This window comes from Peromyscus leucopus, chromosome 16_21 (assembly GCF_004664715.2).
Source record: "Peromyscus leucopus breed LL Stock chromosome 16_21, UCI_PerLeu_2.1, whole genome shotgun sequence".
Classification (NCBI taxonomy): Eukaryota; Metazoa; Chordata; class Mammalia; order Rodentia; family Cricetidae; genus Peromyscus; species Peromyscus leucopus.
Genome location: NC_051084.1, coordinates 59,376,419 through 59,404,039, shown reverse-complemented (window position 1 = coordinate 59,404,039; position 27,621 = coordinate 59,376,419).

The following is a 27,621-nucleotide window of genomic DNA, read 5'->3' as shown; positions in this document are numbered from 1 at the left end:
CCTGAGCTGTCATCCAAGGCCATAGTGTCTTCTAGGCCAGGATTGCTGCAGAGGGCCATGACTGGTTCTGTGGCCCTATAGCAGCCAGGGTCTGAGTTGATGTCCAGGGCTTACGTTGTCACCAAGGGCCATGAGGATGACTGGGGTCTGGTCGGACACATAGGACCATGTAGTTGTCTGAGGACCTTGTCATGCCTGGGGCCATGCCGATCTGAGTGGCTGGTGCTGCCACCTGGAGCCATGGAGGCATCCAGGCACAGGCCAATGTCCAGGGCCATGTCTGGGTCAGTTGCCCTATGGAAGCTGGGTTCTGGGGTGGTGTCCCTAGCTCTACTTGCCAATGAAAGTTCTTCAGATGCCTGGGGCCACAGCCAGGTGAAGAAAGATGTGAAAGAACTGGACCAATGAGTTTATTCGGCTTTCTTGCAGAGCATCAGTAAGGAGTTACAAACGTGATCATGGATGAAGCTTCCAAGTCCCGCCCCATCACGAGTAATGACTGCTGTGGGGTAATGCTTTTGTATACTGGTTTAATAAAACGCTGATGGGCCGGTAGCCAGGCAGGAAGTATAGGCGGGGCAAGCAGACTAGGAGAATTCTGGGAAGAGGTAGGCGGAGTCAGCAGCCAAGGCTGCCTACTAGCCACTGCAGTTTAAAGCAACAGGTTCACAATAAGACAGATTCAGATGAAATAAGCCCCAAATAGTTTACAATGTGTGTAAAAATGTACATAGGCTTGGAAGAGAGAGCGAAATTAATACAGACAGCTATATAAAGAAATAGTTTTAAAAAATAAAGTCTTTTAAAGAGACAGTAAAAGTAATATAAAAAATAAGCCACATAAACATGGAAATCACACACAGAGTCTGGATTATATTGTCTTTGGGATTTTTAACTGGAGAGAGACATTTGGTTGTAAAGGCTGCTGAGTTAAACCAATATGTATATATTTTAAAGGTATCTTGACTTCAAAATTTGTGTCTAAGAATACGTTGCATGTCGTCGGGCGGTGGTGGCGCACGCCTTTAATCCCAGCACTCGGGAGGCAGAGCCAGGTGGATCATCTCTGAGTTCAAGGCTAGCCTGGGCTACCAAGTGAGTTCCAGGAAAGGTGCAAAGCTACACAGAGAAACCCTGTCTCGAGGAAAAAAAAAATACGTTGCTTTGGAAAAGAGGTTGTGCTTTTGTTTCCACAAAGAAGATGAGAACCTGTGGATTACATCTAGGCTAATATGGTTTGATCAGCCAAGACCCCCCTGGAAGGTCTCCACTGACACCATGGCCTAGAAGATACAACATCCTGCTTGGGAGCCATGATGCTGCTGGGGCCATGCTGATCTGGTTGGCCTGTGCTGGCACTGGGGCTGTGGTGGCATTTGGGCCTGAGCTGCTGCCAAGGGCCATGTCTGGGCCCATGGTCCTGATGCAGCTGGGGTCTGTGGTGATGTCCATGGCCTGTGTTAACATAGGGGTCATTGAAACCATGCTGTGCTGAACTGGCCTCACCCTTCCCTGGCCCTGGGATGGCTGGTCCTGCCCTTCACTGGACACTGCAGCAGGTGAGCTAGCCCTACCCCTCAGGGGAGAGCTCACCCAAGCACTTGGGAAAGATGGCCTCAACCCTCACCATAGGAAGCATGCACCTCACCTGGGAAGCACACTAGAGCTGACCTGTGGTTGGGAACCAGGTGAGCCAACCCTGAGGACATGAGAACAAGAGAGCTGACCCCACCCCCATCATCTGCCATGTGGTGGGATGGGTGAGTGAAAGATGCCCTCCCCCTTCACCGATTACCACCTGTGGCAGGGGACAGAGCTGGCCCTGGGGTCACCAGAATAGGAGAGCTCACCCTGGCCCTCACCAGCTACAGTGCATGAGAAAGCAGCTTCTGCTTCCTCTCTGGGCAGCACACTAGAGCCGACCCCGTTGTCAGGGACGCAGGTGAGCCAGCCCTGAAGGTGAGAGAGAGCAACAGAGCTGACCACACCCCCAAGTTTCCCATGCAGTGGCATGGGTGAGGGAAAGAAGTCCTCCCCGCTCTGTCCCTTGCTACCTGTGGCAGGCTAGAGAGAGCTGGCGTCAGGGTCACAAGAGTAAGAGAACTAGCCTTACCCTACACCAGCTACAGTACACAGGAGAGCAGGCCCTGCACCCCACCTGGGCCACCCACTAGAACTGACCCTGTTGTCAGAGTCACAGGTGAGCTGGCCCTGAGGGTATGAGAGCAGGAGGGCTGACACCTTCCAGGCACTGTATCCCCCTTACAGCAATCAGGAAAGAGGGCCTTGCACCTCTCCTGGGCAAAACAGTAGAGCTGGCCCTGGTGATATGAGTGAGGGGGACCCGGATCTGAGGGCCTGAGAGCAGGAGATCTGGACCCACTCCTTGCTGCAGGCTTCACTGGGTGAGCTAGCCGAGGTAGTGCTTGAGAGCTCCACAGTTAGTAACAACGAGGAAAAGCTAGGAAGCTGGGCAACCCAGCCAGCACCACCTCGGCTCAAAACCAGGGCTCGAGCTGGCCCACCCCCAACATGCACCAAAACTATGAACTATGAAGGAGATAAACCTACAGATCGAAAACAGCAGGATGCCCAGGACACAGGACAACAACAGGAGATCCAAGAGGAGCCCATTCTCGGTGGTGTAGGAGAAACCAGCGGCCTCCAGCCAGACCAATGACTCACGGCAATGAACACTTGAAAGTAAAGATGAATGGGCTAAAGGGTAAACTGTGTGATTCAACGGGCCACACTACGGCTTCCATGACAAGGTTCTTCTTTTTCCTTTTTTCTTAATCTTTTTATTGTTTTAATTTTTGTTTGCTTGTTCGTATTTGTTTTCGTTTGGTTTGGTTTCTTTGATTTGGTTTTGGGTTTTCTTTTAAATTTGGTTTTGATTTGGGGAACAGGTTGCAAGGGCAGAGGGCACATGTGAGGAGACAGGGAGATAAGGAGGACTGGAACATCCTGGAACACAGGATGTGAAATCCACAAAAAAATCAAAAAAAAAAAAAAAAGAAAAGAAAAAAAAATGATACAGTGTCCCCAAAGAAATGTGGCAGTGAGCAATAGAGAAGGACACCAGATGTCCTCCTCTAACTTCCACACACCTGCATGGGTACATATACCCCCCCACACACACACACACACCATACTTACATACATACACACATACAAAGTCAAAAGTAAAAACCCAAGTCATCCAATCAGTAATGTACAAATGGATTGGGCAGACAATCCCCAAAAGAGACACAAAGAGCCAATAAGTATATGAGACAATGTGCATCATCCTTATACAAATGTACTTACTGGGTGGTTTTGTGTGTCAACTTGACACAAGTTAGAGTCGTCAGAAGGAGCCTCAGCAGAGGAAATGCCCCCTTGAGATCCAGCTGTAAGGCATTTTCTCATTTAGTGATCAATATGCGAGGGCCCAGCCCATGGTGGGTGGTGCCATCCCCCAGTCAGTTGGTCCTGGGTTCTATAAGAAAGCGGGCTGAGCAAGTCAGGGGAAGCAAGCCAGTAATTAGCATCTCTCCATGGCCTCTGCATCAGCTCCTGCCTCCAGGATCCTGCCCTGTTTGAGTTCCTGTCCTGACTTCCTTCAGTAATGAACAGCAATGCTGAAGTGTAAGCCAAATTAACCCTTACCTCCCCAACTTGCTTTTTTGGTCATGGTGTTTCATAGGAGCAATAGAAACCCTAACTAAGACAATAAATCTCCATTGAGATCACATTTCACCCCAGTTAGGTGCCTATCACTAAAATAGGTAACAAATGCTGGTGAGATTGTGGAAAAATTTTGTTAGAAGGAACATAAATTATTGCAGCAAATATGGAAATCAGTACAAAGATCATCAAAACAAAAGGAAAGGGGGGGCTGGAGAAATGGCTCAGTGGTTAAGAGTGCTCCTTGCTCTCACACAGGACCCATATTTGGTTCCCAGCATCCACACAGTGGCTCACAACACTCTGTAACTGTAAAAAGACTAATGTTTCCAAGTTAAACCCACATAACACAACTGCTATTACAAAGGTAAGTAAATTCTATTGATAGATAATATGACCATGGAATAAATAACCATTAGAAAATAATTTCTTGGCCGGGCGGTGGTGGCGCACACCTTTAATCCCAGCACTCAGGAGGCAGAGCCAGGCGGATCTCTGCGAGTTCGAGGCCAGCTTGGGCTACAAAGTGAGTTCCAGGAAAAGGCGCAAAGCTACACAGAGAAACCCTGTCTCGAAAAACAAAACAAAACAAAACAAAACAAAAAAAAAAGAAGAAAATAATTTCTTGGCCGGGCGGTGGTGGTGCACACCTTTAATCCCAGCACTCGGGAGGCAGAGCCAGGCGGATCTCTGTGAGTTCGAGGCCAGCCTGGGCTACCAAGTGAGTCCCAAGAAAGGCGCAAAGCTACACAGAGAAACCCTGTCTCAAAAAAACCAAAAAAAAAAAAAAATTAAAAGAAAATAATTTCTGGGTTTTATTGACTAAGTCTATGGAGTACTGAGTCATAGCACTTTAGAGATCTAAAAAATGTGTTTTTTAGATTGCAGTTGGCTAGATATCCATCTACCAAAAGGTAGGCCCCGATAGCTAACACCTTTGAATGCTGCCTTTCTTGGGAAGAGGGAAGAGGTTGGCAGGTATAAGTATGCCAAGAATCTTGAGAGGGAGATGGGTCTAGATCATCCCAAGTATATTTATAAGAGGCAAGATGAGAAGGCAATATGAAAAGAGAGACAGCAACACATCCAGAAGTCTGGGAATAGAAAGAGCTGCTGGAAGAACTCTGGTGGCTAGGGTGTGGATGCAGAGCAGATCCTACTTTTTATACAAGTCTCACCTTGAATTGATTATGTGACCTTAAACTAGAATCAGAAGCTCAGAGATGTAGAGAAGATTGTCTCCTTGCATCCCTACAAGGTGCCCATCCCTGATGGATGGTGAACCTCTGGCCTCCAGAGCTGTGCAGTAAAAAGTTTTCTGCTTCGTAAGCCATCCAATCCCTGGCCATTTGTTATGGTAGTCTTAGAAAAAAGACACATCTATTTATATTACACTTGCTTTAAACATGCATAGAGAATGAGTTCCCTAATGAGAAAGTCCTGGGCAGGTCCTTAGCATAGGAAAATTTTACACAGGTCTCACTCTGAATAAATTGTGTGACTTTGAGCAAGAACCTGAGCCTTCCTATTAATTTCTCTGTGTTGATTGAGCTGGGTGATGCTAAATCTTGATTCCATCAATAAAATCTATATTTCTTATAACAATGGCCATCTTATTTACTAGAGGAGAAGCAAAACTAATAATGTATATACACAGTCACACACATGTATACACAGAGTCAAACATACACACATGCATATATACCTGTACACACAGAGTCAGATACTCACACATACACTCACACCTACACACACAACTCTTAAATGCATATTTTAAAAGAAAGCTTGTTTGAAGGAGAGAAACAAGACTATCTATATCTGTTCCCACTTGTCCTATCATTTTTTCATATAGTCTTCACTATATGAAGCTTACTGTAGCAATTAGTACAGTCAGGGGATAGAGATCACACAGTGGATTAAACCAAAGCTGAATATAAAAAGGTAATTAAACAGTGACAAAACAGCAATTATAAGACAAAAATAAATGCAATGCAGTACAACATGGCACTGAGAAAGCACTCAAGGAAAATCAAATTAGAAAGTGTTCAGGGAAGGGGTTTAACCACCAGACTGCAGAGAAATCGGATGACTTACTTGGTCAGGGCAGAGTGTATCTGAAATTTTAGGTACATGACAGGCAGGCCACTCTTCTGAGTTCAGGAAGGGGGCCCCGTGAACAGCAGCTGGTGGTATGGTCCTGGCTGAAGAAAAGGCCCTCAGAGTGCAAGAAATAAAAAAGAAGGGCTGAGAGATGGCTCAGAGGTTAAGAGTATCAGCTGCTCTTCTAGAGGTCCTGAGTTCAATTCCCAGCAACCACATGGTGGCTTGCAACCATCTGTAATGAGATCTGGTGCCCTCTTCTGGTGTGCAGGGATACATGCAAGCAGAACACTATATATATATGTGTGTGTGTGTGTGTGTGTGTGTGTGTGTGTGTGTGTGTGTGTGTGTGCGTGTGTGCGTGTGTGCGTGTGTGTGTGTGTGTGTGTGTGTGCGTGTGTGTGTGTGTGTGTGTGTGTGTGTGTGTGTGTGAGTGTGTATGTGTATATAAAATAAAACTTCAAGAAATGAAAAGTTTGCAAAAGCAATGACTACTTACTATAGGATGCTCTGGACCACTATGGCTTCATGCACTATGCAGAGAGTTAGAGAGTTCTGGGTCTACATCTACAGACCTACAGAAAGGACATTCTAAAGCTAAGCATTCAAGATCATAGCTGACTATATCTAGGGCTGCTGAATGGGATGGGCTCTACCAAATATCTTCACACGGAAGTTGCTCAAGTCTGCAGCACATACCAGAAACTTCAGGAACCTCTTCCTCAGCAGCAACCTCTTAAGAAAATTTGACATCATACTCAATTTAAATGAGAAACAATTTAAAAATTCTATTATGGAGCGTATATTTAAGGAAGAATTTTGAACTAAGAATTGATAACTGATACTATTGCAAAGCAACTATTATTTGCAGTCGCCAAGACTAAGAGGGGAGAATACTACCACTAAGGGGCAGAGCCAGAAGAATTATATCCAGAGTCATAAATGATAGTAATTCCTGAAACTAGGTTCTAACTATACCCCAAGAGTAGTTCAATAAAAATTTTCCACTTGAAGCTTTTCATCAGTAGCTCTATATTTTGAATCCATCATTATAATTATGGTCGTAGGGTAAAAATTCATATGTGGACGCATATTCATCACTTTTGCTAAAATGAAGCAAATGACACCAACCTCTAAGCTTCCTTGATTTCTGTTCTATTTTCTTGTTTTTGAGACAAGGTCTTGTGTGGCCCAGGTTGACTTGGATTTTGCTTCGCAAACTCCTGATCATCCTGTCTCCCAGGCTTTCCCTTAGTGTGAAGGCAGAGACAAATGCCCCCTGTTTTCTTTATTAAATGTCTCTGTACTCACAGAAAATATACCTTGAGATTTCTTCAAAGGCTTCACCACACTTTTATGTAATTATCTGCTACCTATATGTTCCCCAAGCCAAACCCAGCCAGCTCAACTGCAAAGGCCAAGTCTTACTTGGTCAGTCTGGTAGCTACAAGGATGCAAGCCAGTAACCTGCCTCATAGAAGATGCTTGCTGTGCTGAACTACTGCAACAAAACAAAGTTCACATCACAAATTTCTTTAGACAAGTCATTTCTAGAATATAATTCAAGATCAGGACTGTCCACTGGTCAAGGGACTCAAGGGTACACAGCATCTCATTCTTCCAGGGTTCTTGATGACATGCAAAATCCACCACATGAGGAGGATCAGAGAGTGAGTTTGCAAAGTCAAATACTATGAGACTTTAACATTTCTTAAAGATATTTTATTTTATTATCCAGGTTTATTTGAGGTCATTTCATGTAAGTATACTTTGAGTATATCTATCCCCTTTGTACTTACCTACCTACCCATTTATGCCCTGCCTTTTCCCATTTGCCCCCCTTTTCTGTATATATTATGTATCTATAAAGTATAAGACCCATAAATGAGAGAAAATATGTGGTGTCTGTCTTTTTGAGACTGGCATATAATTGACATAATACCTCCAGTAGCATCCATTTTCTTGCAGGTGACCTAACTTCATTCCTCTTTATAGCTAAAAAAAAAAATCCATTATTTATGTAAACCACATTTTCTTTCTCTATTTCTTTGTTGATGGACACCTGAGTTGATTCTATAATCAACACACTTTTGAATGACTAGACCAAACAGGAACCTACATCAGGAACAAGGTGACCAGTACCAAAAGAAAAATGTGAAGTATGTAGTGTGATTGAAAGACTGGGAGTTGACTAGAAGGAATGCTGATTCAGGGGTACTATGAGCAGGTTGGGGGAAGTCTGGACTGGTTCTGAGTGGGACACGTGTCCAACAGTACTGGTACCCTCTGGTATATGTTTGTGGAATGATGTTGAGGTCACATTCACCAGTATTATAATAATTTGTTTCTCTCCTCCTTCTAAAGACTCTCCCCCTGGCAGTAGGCTCAGTATCCATCCCTGGTGCATTAGTTGGCTTCTTGGAGCCCAATGCCTGTGGTGGGACACCTTGCACAGCCTTGGTGTGGTGGTGGAGAGGGCTCGGACCTGCCTCTACTGAATGTATCAGGCTCTGCTAACTCCCCAGGGGAGGCTTTACCTTGCTGGAGGAGGGAATGGGGTTGGGTTGGGGGAAAAGTCTGGAGGGGCAGGAGGAGGGAAGAGAAGGGGATCTGTGGTTGGTATGTAAAATGAATAAAAATTTCCTTAATAAAAAAATTAATAAAATAAAAACTTTCCCACTACTGTCTAGAGCTATTTATAGTCTTAGGTTCACGATCAGTTATAACTAGGCAGCATCAGAACCAGAGCCACAGGCAAGTCCCTGGGGGCATCTACAGTCTCAGCCCTATAACAAGGACCCCTTTAACCAACAGCTTTCTGTTACCATGAACTTCCGTCCTGTTTCTATCTATGTCTCCTTTACTCAGGTCCCCAGTTACTTGGGGAACAGACTTTTGTCTGTCTTTGTCTACACCATCTCCCATAGGGTCTAAAATTCAGATTTCCATGTGCCCATCCATGTTATTTCAATTGAGTCTGATCCAAATCACATTCTTCTTGAGTGTGGAACATTCTTCCACTGGTGGCCGTATTTTTCTCTCCACCTGTTTGACTCCTGCTTGATTCTCGGTTGCCAAGACTCCACCAGCCACAACCCTCCCAACTGGCTCTTCAGAGACATTTGTGGGCCAGCTCTGTCACTCAAATATATCTATATTCCACTTTCTGACCAGGATAGTCACAGTGGAGACCCAGTGAATCTGCGTTGACCACACAGAGAGTTCCATATTGTGGTTATTGAGGCTCAACACTTTGATCTAGAAATACTGCTAACCTCATTGACGTATGAGAAATATCAAACTATAGAGCAAAATTTCCCAGTTTACCAAGTAAAATAAAATAAAAATTTCAACATAGGCAAAATATGCATAAAATTAATGTAAATTTAATGAAAATTTTTATGAAATCATAATATTCTTTATTTATAAACATACATATTGTCAGTCACAAGTTACAACAACATTCAAAACTAAATGTGTAGGGCTTTCTATACATACCATTATTTTTGTCCTAAACTACTTAATAGACTTCCATGATTACTAGCCTAGAAATTCTTTTTTTGGATTGTTCCTTGCAAAAATAATGATGCATAAGACAACAGGATTTTGGAACATCAATTTTGCTGTGAAGAGATATAATGAGAATCTGGACAAGCTCCACATTCAGTTCACAGAGCTTCCAGAACATTTTCTAAATGATTCCAGATTCAATTTTAACCACAAGCGAGTCTCTCATAATTTATTGTAAGCACTATAAGTTTTCAAATTTTTATTTTACTTTTGACAGGTATAAAATATTAATAACTGAGCTTTCACAGTCAAACAAGACAAGTGATTGGGAATGGGTTTACATCCCATTCTTATACAACTAGAATGACAGTCTAAATGTACAAAAAAAAAAGAAAACCAAAAGGGATTTTGTTTGTTCTATTTCTTTTTGTTTAGATAAAATTTCTATTATAACATGATCTGTCTTGAGAACCAAACTAAATTGTAGAAAGCAACCTCATTGTTCATTGTATAAGCAAATCAAAATGATCATACCTCTAAATTCTTCTAAATATTTACAATAACAACATTCTTAATTTAAAGGCTTGATTGCTCTCATCATTTCTGATGTATAATATCACTCTGGATTTCCTTACCTTGCTACAATAGTTTCCACACATTGAACAATAGGTAGTGCACCAGTACCGTGAGTCTGTCTGATCATGTTACTATGCTGAAGAGATGGACTTGGGAAATCAGGAATGTGAAGTGGATAGAATTTAGAGAACAAAAGACTGGGAGGGAGGGAAGGAGAGAGAGAGAGAGAGAGAGAGAGAGAGAGAGAGAGAGAGAGAGAGAGAGAGAGAGAGAGAGAGATTCTAGGGAATTGGAGAACTTCATGGAGGTGAGAAAGTTATACATAGATGAAAGTGTGTAGGGAGTATTACAAAAATTGGCAGAGGGATTCTAGGTACAAATGGGCTGGAACAGGGATGGAGTGGGAAAGCAATGAGAGAGATACCATAATGGAGGTATCCATGGGGATAGAGAAAAACCCCTTGCTAGGGAAGTTGCCAAGAATCCCCAAGGATGACCCCAGCTTGGACTACTAGAAATAGTGGAGAGGGTGCCTGAACTGAACTGGCTTGCCCCAGTGATCAGATCGGTGAATACCCTAACTGTCATAACAGAGCTTTTCTCCAATGACTGATGGAGGCAGATGCAGAGATCCACAGCTAAACACCAGGCAGAGTTCCAGGAGTCCAGTTGGAGAGAGAGAGGAGGGATTCTATGAACAAGTGCATTAGGATCATGATGGGGAAACCTGAAGAGATGACCAAACCAAACTAGTGAGAATTCATGAAAGTTGGATTAATAGCTGTGGAGCCTGCATGGGACTGGACTAGGCCCTCTGCATGGTGAGACAATTGTGTAGCTTGATCTGCTTGGGAGGGGGGGAGCTGGTAGTAGAATCAGAATCCATCCCTGGTGCATCAGAGGGCTTTTTGGAGCCCACTACCTATGATGGGACACCTTGTGGAGCCTTGAGGCAGGGGGAAGGGCTTGGACTTGCCTCTACTGGGCATGCCTCCCCATGGGAGGCCTTGCCTTCTTGTGGGGGGGGGAGTAGGGAGTGGTTTGGGAGGGACTGGGGTGGGAGGAGGGAAGAGGGGGATCTTTGGTGTGTAGAATAAATGAAATTTTTTCTTAATAAAAAAACAAAAAACAAATGGGCAATTGTGTGTTAGAACAACCCCCACCCCACCCCACCCAAGCAAAGAATGAGCCACCAAAAAGAGCAGGCAGAGTAATCTCCAACTACATCAAGCTACAGAAGAGAGATACAGTACATAAGATAATAGATACAAATATTTTAAAAGATATCTCTCTGATAGTAAAAAAAATTAACTTTAATCCAAAATAAAATACAATAATATTCATAAGAAAATGAAAGTATCACTTCTAAACAGCATAAAATTCACATCCGGTATTCAGTCAAAAATGACAATTATAGAAAAAAGTAGGAAAATACAACACATTATGAAGGGGAAAAATCAATTACTAGAAAGCCTCCAAAACATCATAGATTACAGAATTAGTGGGAAAGGACATTAAAAACTGTTATTATAACTATATTCCATATGGCCAAACCCTGACTAATTTAATTACTCTTGGCAATAATACTGTGGACTGAATTTCAAGTTTGGGTATTATATATCTGTCAAAGACATGCTTATTTTGTTGTTGTTCTTGTTGCAGAAAAATTGAAGGATTGTGGCACTTAAATAACTCAAAGGAATTTATCCCCCTTTAAAAAGAATGCTTTTCTATATTGGATAAAATCAGAAGTTAGACAACTACTGCTGTCTGCTGAATTCAAAAGAAAAATGTATCACTGCCTGAACATTTTTTGGCATATTATATTGCTTTATGGAATTCCCAGTATCAAAGCATATTGGAAGTCTAGGGGGAGAAATTAAAATCTCAAATCATTCAAAGAAACCTATAATGTGATGGGATTTAGTTAACAGCCAAATGGAAATGGAAGAGAAAACGGTCAAATATACTGCCATACTCAGCCCACCAATACACATCCATATGCATGGTCTAGGTTAATAAAGTAATGAAATATTTGGAGGTACAGCCAGGGCAGATGAGCCTTGAAGTGAGTGTGATGCATGTTTAAGCAACAAATTATCCCCTCCAGGTATCTAGGGTATAATTCATTTTCTTCCCAGGCTCACCAAATAATCACCCACCATTGCTCAAACCACTTAAAATGTCCTAGAAATTGCACCCAGCCTAGTTCCTGGAGCTAAATAAAAAGAAATCAAGGAGAGAAATGGGTAAGTGATGCTGCTCAGCTTTACACTGTATCGGAAACATCTGTCATTAAAGAGCCAAAACAAAGACAAAAAACAAAACCAAACAAAAACTTGAGTTGGAGAAATGAAGTAGTGACTCATCTTTAGTTTTATTCCCCCTTTCTCACTAATTTCATAAGCTCATTCATGACAAGTCATCCAGGGTACCTCTAATATACTGCCTACTCATTCTCAGATGCTCTTTTCATCATTCACCCAGAGAGCTCCTGTGATGGCTTTCTCATACCTTAGGGTCCTATAATTCAGACACTGAAATAGGTGGCCCTGGTGCTGCTCTCTTGGAGAAAGCCTGCCCTCAACAGCTGAGCTCTCAAGGGTCAACCCTGTCTCCAGGAGCCACCGGCTTGGAACCTCGTGTACCAAGCTTCAACATCTTTATGTATAATAGGAAGATGGGGCTGATGATGCCCACTAGACAGGTTTTTGACAAGAATAAAATGAGATAATTTATGTAGGTAACTATAGATGTAACCAACCGTCTTATTAAATAAGAAACACAGAAACAATGTAAAAGAGAAAGCCGAGAGGTCAGAGCTCAGAGCTAAAATCTCACCCTTCCTCCTGCTGTCCCAGCTTCTCGAAAAGAGACCTACTTCCTGTCGGTTCGTTTTTTTATAGTATGTCGTTCTGCCTTCTCATTGGTTGTAAACCCAAACACATGACTGCCTCGTCACTGTCTGAATGTACAGCCCCCTAGGTCTTAAAGGCATATGTCTCCAATGCTGACTGTATCCCTGAACACACAGAGATCTTATGGGATTAAAGGCGTGTGCCACCACCGCCACACTCTTGCTATGGCTCTAATAGCTCTGACCCCCGGACAACTTTATTTATTAACATACAATCAAAATAATATTTCAGTACAATTAGATTACCACCACAGGTAACTAGTTGTAAATACTTGATAAGTAATGGCCACTTTATATATTCTAGTATATATACTATATATATACTCTCTCTCTCTCATATATATATGATATATATATATATATATATCAGTTTTCAGAAGAGTGACATCTCCTTTACATGAGAATTATTACACACACACACACACACACACACTTCTCAGCACTGTTTTCTTTCCACTTTCCCTTCTCCATGTTGTCTTCTACACTTCCTCTTGACTTGCCTATCCAGTCTTTAATAGTCCTGACGTATCTCACCAGAAATAATAAACCATCACAGCTTCCTAGATTTTGTTGTACTCTGGTTTTGCAAAATAAGAAATGATTCTATTTCCCAGTAAGACAACTTCTATCTGCTGATTTTTAATTTGAAAGTCATTTGGTCTTTTTCATACATAAGATTTTTATTTTTATTTTTATTTTTTTGGACAATCTGAGATCTTTAATGACAGGGAGCTAGGTATCTTATTGATAATTCATTTCCCATATGGAAGATGTTGTTGTGCTTGACTGAGGTAATCATTGATGATTCCCTGATAGACAAAATTCAAAGGAAATGGGAAATGTTTAATGAGTGTATAGGTCAGAAAAGGACCTGAAGGTGTTGAGGATGTTGAGGTATTAATTTTACCTGAATGACATACCAAAGACAAAAGAACTGAGAAGTGGAAATACGCAGAACACTTGGGTTTCTCTTCTACTTGTGAAGTTTAAAAATAAGGTGTCGTAATTTTCACTCTCACGGTGTTTTGGTTTTTATCTTTCAGATTTCTTTTTACCTGAGATGCAAGATTTAATCGTTTATTCATTGCTGAAGTGTAGTTAAACCCATTAACCCGTAACCCTTTAAGTCTGATGCAAAGCAAGTTGTAAAAATTATAAAACATCCAAATTGAGAGATAAAATGAAGAAAATTTCATCCTTTGAAATTTAACACAACTCTATGAGTTATAAAGGCTATGGTAGAAGTAGCGATGGGATGGCCAAACACCCTAATTGTCGTGCTAGAAACCCTATCCAATGACTGAGGGAACTGGATGCAGAGATCACAGCTAGGCCCCAGGTGGAGCTCCGGGAGTCCAATTAGTGAGAAAGAGGAGGGTTTATATGAGCAAGAATTGTTGAGACCAAGGTTTGATAAAGCACAGGGACAAATAGCCAAACGAATGGAAACACATGAACTATGAACCAATGTCTGAGGGGCCCCCAACTGGATCAGGCCCTCTGAATGGGTGAGACAGTTGATTGGCTTGATCTGTTTGGGAGGCATCTAGGCAATGGTACCGGGTCCTGTGCTCAGTGCATGAGTTGGCTGTTTGAAACCTGGGGCTTATGCAAGGATGCTTGGCTCAGTCTGGGAGGAGGGGACTGGACCTGCCTGGACTGAGTCTACCAGGTTGATCTCAGTCCTCGGGGAGGCTTTGCCCTGGAGGAGGTGGGAATGGGGGGTGGGCTGGGGGTAAGGGGAGGGGGGCAGGAGGGGGGAGAACAAGGGAATCCATGGCTGATATGTAGAACTGAATTGTATTGTAAAATTAAATTTAAAAAAGTAACTTATTATAATCATTTTGTTTTAAAAAGATTCACCATATCCAATAAAAAGACTGCTATGTTTCTCTAAGACAACATACATAAATATGGATCTTATTCTAGAGAAAGCTATTTACAAGCCCATCAAAATAAATAATGAATATAATAATAGAGAACAGTAAGTCTAAATACAAAACACTCCATGAACTGCTCAGCTGTCTCTAGAAAATGAACAATCTGTGTCATTAAGTTTGAAAATAAGCAGGTCCTCAATAATCTAGATTGTTCAGAATATCCTTTCAGAGGACACATGACTTTTATTCCAGTGCCCAGTCAGCATTCTGACCTCTAGTTTGATTTCTTAAATATATTGACCAGGCTAGAGCTTCTTTGAACGTAAGATCAAGACTCAGAGTTCTGCATAAATTTATGACATCACATCTGTTAAAAATCAACTTCTCTGGAATCTAGCTGTTATGTGTCAACACTGAGACTTGATTTATCCATAGGCAATTAATAAAATGATGCTTTCAATATCAGAGCTTCTCTCCAGTCAGGATCTAGATTGATTCCTTAGAATATGGCCAACTTTAGGACCCAGTCTAAACCATTTAGTGTTTTCATTTCCTACTGTTTTAAATACAATATTATCTTACCTAAAAAGATAATTTTTATTTTAAAAATGACAGTAAATAGAAGGGTAATGTTGCTAAATGCAAAACTCTTCCCTTCCTTGACTGCAGCACACCCAAAGATCTGACTTTGTTTTTCCAAAGTGGGACTATCACTCTGCCAGGAATATGCTTTCTTCCTCGAGGCCTGACTGATTTATGCTCATTATGTTTAATGAATTTTCATGGACTTCTTTGTGTACACACACACACACACACACACACACACACACACACACACACACACACTTATATTTGGCACATTATCCTGTACTCTTTAGATGCATTCTCTTTTTTCAAAGATTTATTTTATTTTTTATGTGTGTGTTTTTGCATCACAAACATGCACGCAATGTCAGAGTCCAGAAGAGGGTTCAGATCCTCTGAAATTGGAGTTACAGGCGATTGTGAGCCATCTGATAAGGGTTGTGGGAACTGAACCCAGATCCTCTGCAAGAGTGGCTACTGCTCTTAATCTCTGAGCCATTTCTTTAGACGCCTCAGATAGTCTTGATATTTCATATAAACATTGTTTTAAAATTATCCATTTGGAGCCGGGTGGTGGTGGTGCATGCCTTTAATCCCAGCACTTGGGAGGCAGAGGCAGGAGGATCTCTGTGAGTTTGAGGCCAGCCTGGTCTCCAAAGCGAGTTCCAGGAAAGGCGCAAAGCTACACAGAGAAACACTGTCTCGAAAAACCAAAATAAATAAATAAATAAATAAATAAATAAATAAATAAAACCATCTGTAAAAAAAATTATCCATTTGGGGCTGGAGAGATGGCTCAGAGATTAAGAGCACACTTACTAATCCCCAAGTTCAGCTCCCAGCTCTCAGGCAGGATAGCTCACAGCCACCTGTAACTCTAGATCTAGGAGACCTGAAACCCTTTTCTGGCCTCCATGGGCACCTACACTCACATGCAAATTTCTCCCTGATTAAAAATAAAAATAAATCTTTAGAAAAGATCCATTTATTGGTCCATGAACTGCAGTGTCCCCTAAATAACACTTAGGCCTAATTCATTTAAATTCTTAGTATACTGCATGATGCTTGATGCCCAGGGAGTACACAACATACTTTTGACAAGAACATGTTTTATATTAAATTATCATGTTTGGAGACAATTGACTTCTCCATAAAAGTTACTTCACAGATATTTAAATTGCATTTCCCACTAAAGCTCAACCTTTCTAACATTTGCATAAAATGATAGTTATTAATATGTGGTAATTCCTGGGTCAGCAAATTTCCCACTAAATATATTTAAAATGTGTATTTCATGTGACACTTATGTAATATTTTCTGTATACCAGGAACAATTCTAAGTGCTTTATAAATATTGACTTGAATTATCCTCATAACAGACTATGAATGATATTGCTCTCTCCATTTGCAGCTGGCAAAGTAAAGATCCAGAGAAGTCAGGTACTTGGCAAAGATTGGTCAGTTTGTAAGGAAAAGAATCAAGTTCAAATGCAGGCATGCGACTCTCAGACCAAGGCCTCTGTTAGGGAGTGAATGGACATATTCATCTATGTTATATATGCCGTTCCTTCCCTTCTTTCCTGCGAAAACTTCTTCAACAGGTGTCTTTTATTCTATTCTATTTTTTAATTTTTATTTCTATTTTATATACCTGAGTGTTTTCCTTGTATGTGTGTATGTGAGCCACGTGCAGGGCTGGTGGACATGGAGGCCCAAAGAGGGTGTTGGATCCTTTGGATCTAGAGTTACAGGCTGCTGCATGCCACAGTGAAGATGCTGGGAGCTGGACCCAGGTTACCTGCAATAGTAGCAAATCCTCTTAACCATTGAACCATCTCTCTCCAGCCCCAACAGATGTCCTTTAGACTTCACAACTTCAGGCAAGAATTTTATTGTATTACTTTCCTCTAGAGAGCCCACTTTATTTTACAAAAGGAGAAACAACAAGAAAATGAAAAGAAAGCTCAATAATCCTCACAAAAACCCATGGAGGCATAGATATGTTAAGAAAGGAAATATTTTTAAAAGATTATTAGCAAAGTTCTCACCTTCTCAAAACCAGACAGGATAATGGTTTCCTGAGATGCCTTTTAAGTTTTAGAAAGGATGTAAAAGGATCTAAGAGCTCTCCATGAAAAATCTATTTTCATTTTTTTTGAACTTCAAGTCTTACCAGGATTAGCTGCAGCTGACCTTAGCTCTCTTCTGTGCTGTCCTAGAAATGAATTAGTCTCTCTTCAGCCAAACACTTCAAGATACAGTGAGAAGAAGCCATCTTTAGACTAATCAGTCCCCTAAAATTTTTTTCAGCAGCATCTTTGCTGAAAGAAGTGGGGTCCTTTGCTAGCAATTCAACTCAGCCACAAAAGGGAAAAGCAATAAGAGAGACTGCCAGGACTAATTGAAAACTGTGGAATAAAAGGGATGGTATCAATTAAATTGTTATGTTTTTAAAAAGATCAATAGGGGTCATAGAAAAGATGTTTTGGCACCATTTAGAAAATTGATGAGGAAGATTCCTCGGGAGATTAACTTGGAAAATTGTGTTTTTAGCAAGCAAATGTATAAGGAGCAAATTGAATAGTAAAATAAGCCCTTAGCTTGTCTGTGAGGGGAAAGGAATTTCCAATTATAAAAGAATCCATCACCTTCAGACCTCATTATGGAAATTTTCCAATAAAGTCCTATAGGAATAAAGAACGTAATTGACAGAATTGTAAGTGGCTGATCTAAACAGAGAAAAGAGGGCTGGAGAGGTGGCTCACCTGTTAAGAACATTGACTACTTTTTCAGAGGGCCCACCTTCATTCCTAGCACCAAATATGGCGTCTCACAACCATCTCTGACTCCAGCTCTAAGGAATCTGTTGCCCTCATCTTGCCTGTGCTCATAGACATGCATGCAGGAAAAATACCCATACATATAAAATAAAAATTAAAAATCTTAAGAAATAGAGAAAAAAGGAGCACATACTCATTCATGAACTTTTAACCTCTAATTCCACTGAATAATTCTCTCTGTGTCCTACCAGTTTCCTAACATTCATACACTGAAAATACTGGCATAGTGGATGCCTCCAACTTCCAAAATACCCAGAATTCTCTGTGAAGAGCTCTTATGTTCAGCAGAATGCAACCCTTTGAGAATTCTAATTGCCTTGGTCTGCTGGATTTCAGTAGTCTTTGGAAGTCTTCTGGACTCCATTTGGCTTACACACCTTTACCCAATGCCAGGAATTTCCCTCAATGCGACAACCAGGCAATTATAGACCTTATTTCCTCACTACCTACTGCCACTGTTGACTTTCAGTGTCCACTCCCTTTGCTCGCCTGGATTCTAGTGAATTGAAAAGCAATCTTTTCTTATATATGTTTGCTTTTCATTGTTGCTGTACAAGGTTGGTATGTAAATCTGATCCCAACTGTCCCAACTTTGCCAAGCAGAAGTCCCCCCTGAAGACCCTCCTAATCATTTGTAGAAAGAAATCTCTTGTTTCCTAATGGAAAAGATGAGGTTTATGTAAGCGTACAACTAGTTCCTCACACATTTGCTTGCAAAAGACAATTTTCCAAGTTAAGCTCTGGGACCCTCTTCCTGATAACTTTCTGTAAACCTTTCACATAGTGTACAAAAATTAACTTAAAATAGGTTATTGATAGAAATACAAAAATTTAGATTGAAAAATTCTAAGAAGTAATTAAATTTAATTCCTAGGATTAAGAAAAGATTATTAGGCAAATACTTTTATTATTCCAATAGCTGCTTAAAAAATTTAAATACACACACATGTGTACACACACACACAGGCACACATACATATAGAGTCACATGCATCCCAAATTAAGAAAAAAAAACTTAAAGAAAAAGAAACAAAATTATAAAAATTAACAGGCAAAGAACAAATGGGCAGAAGTTATTTTTCAAAATACATATCTGATAATGAACTTATAGCTATAACAAAAAGTCCTGAATCTTAATACAACAAACTATGAATTAAAATCCAGGCAAATTTTGGAGTTCTACTACAGGAGCCCCTCCTACCACTTTACTTTCATTCCCCTGGGACTCTGCTGGTAGGTGTGCAGCTCTATGGGCTATTCCCAATGCCCATCTCAGCCATTCCTCTTGACCTTTCTCCATTCCTTTCTGTCACCCACTGACAAGCAGAAGCATTTTCTACCAGGGACCCTATATCAACCACACTTGCCTGAGATCCAGAGTGGGCACCAGCAACCGAAGAACAGAACATCCACCCAACAAAGACAAGACCAGATATCTACACCAAAAAAACACTTCAAACATCATAACTTTATATGCCTGGACTCAAGTGCAAAAACACAAACATTAACAGCCAAGACAACATGCTTCTCCAGAATCCATTAACCATATTGCAATAGGCCCTGAGAAATACAATTTAGCTGAAGCACAAGACAAGGACTTCAAAATAGCTATTATGACTACGTCCAAGGATCTTAAAGAGGTTATAAATAAAAGCCTTAAACTCCTTGAAAACACAAATAGCTGAATGAAAACATTTTCAGACACAAAAGTAGAATTTAACAAAGAAATAAAATAAGTAATGAAAACCAAAACTGAAATAAAAACTGGAAGTGAAAAACTTAGAATGTCACACACAAAAGCACAGAGATAAACCTCACCTACAGATTGAAAGATACAGAACAAAGGATTTCAGATCTTGAAGACAAGGTAGAAGGAATGGAATGGATAGGTCACATGGAGAAAATGTTAAATCTAAAAGGATCCAGATACAAAATATCCAGGTAATCTGGGAAAATGTGAAAAGACAAAACTATGAATAACAGATATAGAGGAAGGTGGAGAATCCCAGGTTAAAAACACAGAAAATGCTTTTAACAAAACCATAGAAGAAAATTTTCCTAATGCAAAAAAGGAGAAACATAACGAGGTATAAGGAGCATACAGATAGACATGACCAGAAAAAAAATACCCCACAGCACACAAAAATCAAAACACTAAATGTACAGAACAAAGAAAGGATATTAGAAGTTGCAAGGAAAAAAACCAACTCACATATAAAGGCAGGCCCATTAGAATAACACCCAAGTTTTCAGGGGAGACTCTGAAAGCCAGAAGGAACTGGACAAATGTTCTACAAACTCTAATTGACTACAGATGTCAACCCAGATTACAATGCCCAGCAAAAGTATCAACCACAATAGATGGAGAGAGAAAAACATTCTTGATATAACCAAATTTAAGCAATTTCTGTCTATTGATCCAGACCTACAGAAGGCAATAGATGGAAAGCTTCAGTCTTAGGAGGTTAACTACACCAAAGGAGATACAAGGGATAAGTAATCTCTTTAAGAGCAATTTAAAAGATGAGAGGAAACTCACAATATAACAACAAAATAACAGGAATCAATAAACACTTCTCATTGACAGCTCTCAATATTAATGGCCTCATTTACTGAATGAAAAGACACATGCTAATAGATTGAATTAGAAGGCATGATCCATCCTTCTGAGTCATCCAAGTAACACATCTCACCATCAGGGATAGACATTACCTCAGGATAAAAGGACAGATGATATTCCAAGTCAAAGGACCCAAGAAGAAAGATGTAGCCATGTTAATATCTGACAAAATAGACTTCAAACCAAAACTAATGAGAAGAGATAGTGAATGACACTGCATACTCATTAAAGGAAAAACCCACCAAGAGGATATTGCAATTCTTCAGTTGATTCACTTAGAACAAAAGCACTCAAGTTCATAAATGAAAGACCACCACAACTAAAATCACATGTTGACCTTCACACAATGATAGTAGGAGACTTCAATACCCCACTCCCACCAATTGACTGGTCATTCAGATAAAAACTAAAGAGACCTACTGGAGTTAAATAATGTCATAAATTAAATAGACATTATGGATATTTATAAAACATTTCACCCAACATGAAAGAATATACTTTGTTTTCAGCAGCTCATGGAACTTTCTCCAAAATTGATCATGTACTTGGACACAAAGCAAGTCTCAACAGATATAAGAAAATTGGAATAGCACCCTGCACCCTATCTTACCACAATTAATTAAAGCTGAATATTGCCAACAGAAGCAATAGAAAGTATACAAACTAATAGAAACTGCACAACTCACTTCTGAATGAAAAATGGGTCAAGACCGAAATCAAGAAGGAAATTAAAATATTTTCAGAATCAAAAGAAAATGAAAACCCAACATACCCAATCTACAGGACATATTGAAAGTTGTTCTAAGAGGCAAGTTCATAGTACTAATGACTACATAAAAAACAAACAAACAAAAAAAACCTATAAATATCTCATATAGGTAACTTAGTGACACACCTGAAAGTTCTAGAACAACCAGAAGAAACAGTCCCAGAAAGAGCAGATGTGAAGAAATAAGCAAACTCAGGGCTGGCATCAATGAAATAGAAACAACAAACAAAAATTACAAAGAATCAGTAGAACAAAGAGACGAGTCTTTGAGAAAAATCTATGTTTGACAACCCTTAGCCAAAGTAACTAAAGATCGAGAGAGAAAATCCAAATTAATAAAACTAGAGATGAAAAGGGAGATATTACAACAGACAGGAGGTTCAGAGACTCATGAGGAAATTCTTTAAAAAAGAAAAACCTGTACTTCACCAAGCAGGAAAACCTAAAAGAAATGGATGGATTTCCTGATTTATATATCCCGCCAAAGTTAAATTGAGATCAAATAAGAAATTTAAGTCAATCCATAACTTCTAGTGAAATAAAAGCAATAATTAAGTCTCCCTATCAAAGAGAGCCCACGGCCAGATGAATTCAGCAGAGAATTCTACAGACTTTCTAAAAAAGGATTAATGCCAATGCTCCTGAAATTGTTCTGCAAAAAGAAACTGAAGGAACACTTCCTGATTCTTTTATAAAGCCACTATTATGCTGATGCCAAAACCCACAAAAAGATCAAACAAACCAAAAAGAAAATTATTGACCAATATACTTTATGAACATAGATGCACATATTCTCAATGCACAAATTCTCAATGCACAAATTAACTACTTAAAGACATTCAAGAACACATCTAAAAGATTACCCATCATGACCAAGTTGGCTTCATACCTGAGATGGAAGGATGATTCACCATATGTAAATCAATAAACATAACAGAGCACATAAATAGACTGCCAGACAAAAATGATGTGGTCATCTCATTAGATGCAGAAAAGACCTTCCACAAAATTCAACACCCCTTCATAATAAAAGCTCTGGAGAGATGAGGGATACACCTCAACATAATAAATAACTTACAGCAAGCCCACAACCAACATCAACCTAAACGGAGAGAAACTGAAAGCATTTTCACTAAAATCAAGAACAGGACACAGATGCTGATTCTCTTCATGCCTATTCAGTGCTTAAAATCTTACCTAGAACAATACAGCAACTAATGGAGACCAAAGAGATACAAATAGGAAAGGGAGAAGTCAAAGTATCTTTATTTTTTAGATGATATGATTTCATACATAAAAGACCCCCAAAAATCTACCAGGAAACTTCTACAGTTGATTAACAGTTTCAGCAAAGTAGCAGGAAACAAACTTAACTCTCAAAAAATTACTAGGCTTCCTATAAACATATGGCATATTGACTAAGAAAGAAATCAGGGAAACTACCTTTCACAATAGTCTCAATATATATCTTGGGATAACTCTAATCAAGCTGGTAAGAGACTTGTATAGTAAAAAGTTTAAGACATTGAAGAAATAAATTGAGGAAGACACCAAAACTGGGGGAAAAAATCTCCTAAGTTTATGGATTGGTAGAATTAATGTTGTGAAAATGGTCATCCTACCAAAAGTAATCCACATCAAAATTCAAATGCAATTCTTCACAGATGTTGAAAGGCCAATTTTCAGCTCCATATGAAAACACACACACACACACACACCAAAAAAAAAAAATAACCGCAAAGGTTAGATAGTTGATAAGAAGCTGGGGGGTAGGGACAGGGAGAGGATCTGCCAAGGAAGGGAATATAGAATATAGCATTATGGGGAGAAAAGGGGTGGCCAAAATAAGTCAATTAAATAAGGGTAAAGGAGGAAATACATGGAGGGACAGCTAACACTAACAACATTTGAGGGGTCATATGGAAACCTACTACTGTAGAATCTTCTTAAAATATATACATATATGAAAGGAATTCAAATGTAGTAATCAAATAATAGAGGAGAGAATGTCCCAACTAGACATCCTTTTCCACCAAGTAAGACTTCCAGTACTAGGAATGGGTTACATCTTGTTATACCAGCCAGAGAACCCTATGGAAACCTCCAAATATCACAGGCTATTGCCAAGGTGATTGGTTGTTTTCCACAACTTGATGGTAAGATCATATTGCTGAAGACAATAGTCACTTAAGACATTGAACCCAGAGAATTCAAGCTGGTGCCCAAGTAAAAGCTGCATCCCTGCTGACTAGCATTCATGCATGATAATGGAAGGTCCACTGCCTGGTACTGGAGGAAAAGGATAATCACCAGTATCACACATCTACAAACCCTGCAACCTACAAAAGCTACCTGCCTGAAAGATATACTGTGTAATAATGACACAAAAGTCATGGTCATAACCAACCACTTCTTAGTTGGTTTTGAGTCCCACCCCCAACCACTTCTTAGTTGGTTTTGAGTCCCACCCCATGAGATGGAACCCATACCTGACACTGCTAAAGTCGTTAAGAACCTGAGACTAGACAGGACATGGACCTAGGGGAAAAACCTAATACTATTTATTCTACTAAAGAAACATCATGATAAAATGACTCCTAATGACTTATACTATACCCATAGATCAGTGCCTCATTCAACCATCATCAGAGAAGCTTTTTCTTGTAGTAAATGGGAATTAACACAGAGACAGAGACCCACAAATGACCAAAGTCCAGAGTGACTTTGAGTGCTCAGTCCTAAATGGAATGTCTTCATTAAACCGTACCCTTCAAGGCTTAGTGATCTATGAAGAAGAGAGGGAAGACTGTAAAAGCCAGAGGTGTTGGTTGACTCCAAGGAAACTGTGTCTTCCTGACACACATGAACTCACAGAGAGTGTGGCAGCATGCACAAACCTGCACAGATTCAAGCAAGAGCTGAGGGGAAGGGAGTGGTAGACAGAAGGTCCCACCCCAGTCAAGAACTTATCTCCAGTTGATACCCACTGGCAAAGAGAAAATCAGTTTTCTCCAGTGGAGTCACACATACTTTTAATCCCAGTATTTGGGAGTTAGGATTTACATGCCCTTAATCCCAGCACTGGGAAGGTTGAGACAGGAAGTGATATGGCTGAGCAGAGAGAGGAATATAAGGCAGAAGGCGATAGGTTTGGTGACTTTTCAGCTGTGGACTCAGAGGCATTCAGTCTGAGGATTCATGGAGACAGGATCTTCTTTCAGCTGAGGAGTTGCAAGGTGAGAAGTGGCTGTGGTTTGTTTCCTCTGATCTTTCAGCATTTACCCCGGATCTGGCTCCAGGTTTTTATTATAAGACCAATTAAGATTCATGCAACACACTGATGTATTGTAGACTTTCCCTGTAACTGTGACAAAATGCCTGGAAAAACAACTTAAGAAGGTCACGGTTTAAGGGTTCCCTTGACAACAGTGGGGAAACCATGTCTTTGGGAGTAGAAGACATTGGTCACTCTGAGTCCTCAGCTGAGGAACTCCCTTTGTCTGGATTCAGGGTGGGTCCTACCTGTTCTGATAAACAACAGGAACCAAGCTCATGGCACACTGAGAGGTGGGTGTCTCCCAGGTGGTTCTAAATGCAGTCAAGCTAACAATCATGGGTAAGGTGGGGTGTTCGAAACCCCAGATTTGGTTGAAAATGCACAATTGTGTAAATTCACCACAACTTACATAACTGCCACTTACAAAGTGGAAACTTTTATTACATGTAAATTGTAACTTGATCTGCTACTTTAAAAAAGAATATACAATTATGTTCTTCTCCACTCTAGTTATACATACAAACAAACAGCAAAAAGAAATTAATGCTTCTGTATTTAATCACTTTTTCTCAGAGTAGTGGTACTTTATCAAGATATAAACAACACCAAATTTCCAGTTTGGAGAGGTTTATAAACGATTGATTGTTTTTCTAGAATATAAAACTATAAGTAAGCAAAATAAAATTACAAGACAGATTGCTATCTTCAGCAATTTTACATCAATATATATCTGTTAAATTATTCAGGGATCTATTGCAATCCTATAATGTGAATAGACACAATATTTTTGGTTCATTTTAAAATGTGAAGAATATTAAACCATTATCAAATTAAAGGCTTTGTCAAAAGTCATGAGACTAAAAAATTAGAAGAAAATATTGATTTTCCAGACAATGTCTGCTCATTGATATTTAAATTCTCCTCTACAACTCTCCTTAGAGCCCATCAAATCTGTCAAGGAAGAACACACCAGAAAAACGTGGTATCCCCAAGAGGTAATATCTGTTTTTCTTTTACAAAACACAGACAAACAGGAAGACCAAACACAGACTCTCCACCTGATGCTGACGAGAGAAGGTGTACACCATATCCAGAAAGACCGACTACCATTATGTCACAAGCTTCCAATATTCACTAGGAAAATACTCTATATAAAAATTGTAGCCTAGATCCTGGCTATCCAATTCCTCATGAAATATCAATTCTGCAAGAGTAGGAAGGGCTGGTCTTCCCTCAGTTTACTATTGCATCCCTGACACCCATCAGTGTCCCTGAAGAGTTTAATAACTCAACCTGCACCTATAATTTTACAAAACAAAGGAAGCACATGTAAGTTGTCTGGCCACTTTTCCAGCATCTCTAGTTCACAAGCGTGTTTATTCCATGCTGCTTATTCGGGGAGGCAGCTATCCGTTCTTATATTCTGTGACATATGATGAGACTGTGTTGTAGTGTCTGGTTTTAATGGCAACTTGCCACAAATGAGAATCACCTTAGCTGGGAACCTCAGCTGAGGAACTGTCCTGATTGCCTTAACTGATGTGGGAAGACCCACCCTCAGTGAGCTTATCTGGTAGCAGCCCAGATGAGAAGGGGCGTGGCAGAAGGAGGATTACTCATCCTTTGCTCCCTTGTTTGCCTCTTGTCACCAGGTTTGGTCCATTCTGTTGCTGCTGCTGCTGCTGCCGCTGCTGCTGCTGCTGCTGATGATGATGATTCCTTCACTGACATCAGAACCTTCACTTCCAGGCTTCCATTGCGGGTTAAAGACCAGAGGCTCTCCCAAAAAACCTTCTAGCATTGTAGCAAGATCAGGACTGCTGAGGCATCCAGCCTCTTACACGAAACGACTACCAGTTTCTCAGCCTCTCAGATGTGAAACAACTGTTGTTACGATTTTCACAATAAGTTGTTCAATAAATTATTTTAATATATGTGCGTTCATCCTATCAGAGTTGTTCCGCTAAAGAACTTTGATGTGGTGGTTTAAATAAAATTGGCCCCCATAGGTTCATAGGGACTGGCACCATTGGGAAGTGTGGTCTTGTTGGAGGAAGTATGTCACTGGGGTTAGGCTTTAGGGTTTAAAAAGCTCAAGCCAGGTCCAGGGTCATGCCAATCCTGATGTAGAGCTCTCAGCTACCTCTCTAGTACCAAGTCTGCCTGCATGCCATCATGCTTCCCATCATGACAATAATGGACTAAACTTCTGAACTGTAAGCCAGCCCCAATTAAATATTTTCCCTTATAAGAGTTGCTATGGTCATGGTGTCTCTTCACAGCAACAGAAACCCTAACTAAGACACCTGACTAAAACGTGTGTGTATGTGTTACAGGAGATAAATCAGGAACCAGTAATGAAACTAATGATTAGCGGCAATTCCACTGTTCTGAATAAACATGAGTCTGACACTTGCACACAGCCACAAGAAAATTCTCTTACAGACAAGTGTTGCTTTAGTGTTGGAAGTCAAACCTGTGACCATGTTGATATCTTGTTTAACATATAAATTTTTAGATACTGGAAAGACAGATCGCTCAGCAGCTAGGAGAAGCACTGCTTTTGCAGAGGAACTGAGTTTAGTTCTTAGCACCCACATCTGTAGGCTTGCCATCAATTGCTTGTAACTCCAGCTCCAGAGGATCTCACACACCCTCTCCTGGCCTCCACAGACACTGCACAAATATGCACATATCCAAATGCAGATACCCACACACATTTATTTAATTTTAAAATATCTTAAAAATATAAATCGTAGCCAAAAAAATAAGCTGGGCGGTGGTGGCACACGCCTTTAATCCCAGCACTCGGGAGGCAGAGGCAGGCGGATCTCTGTGAGTTCAAGGCCAGCCTGGGCTACCAAGTGAGTTCCAGGAA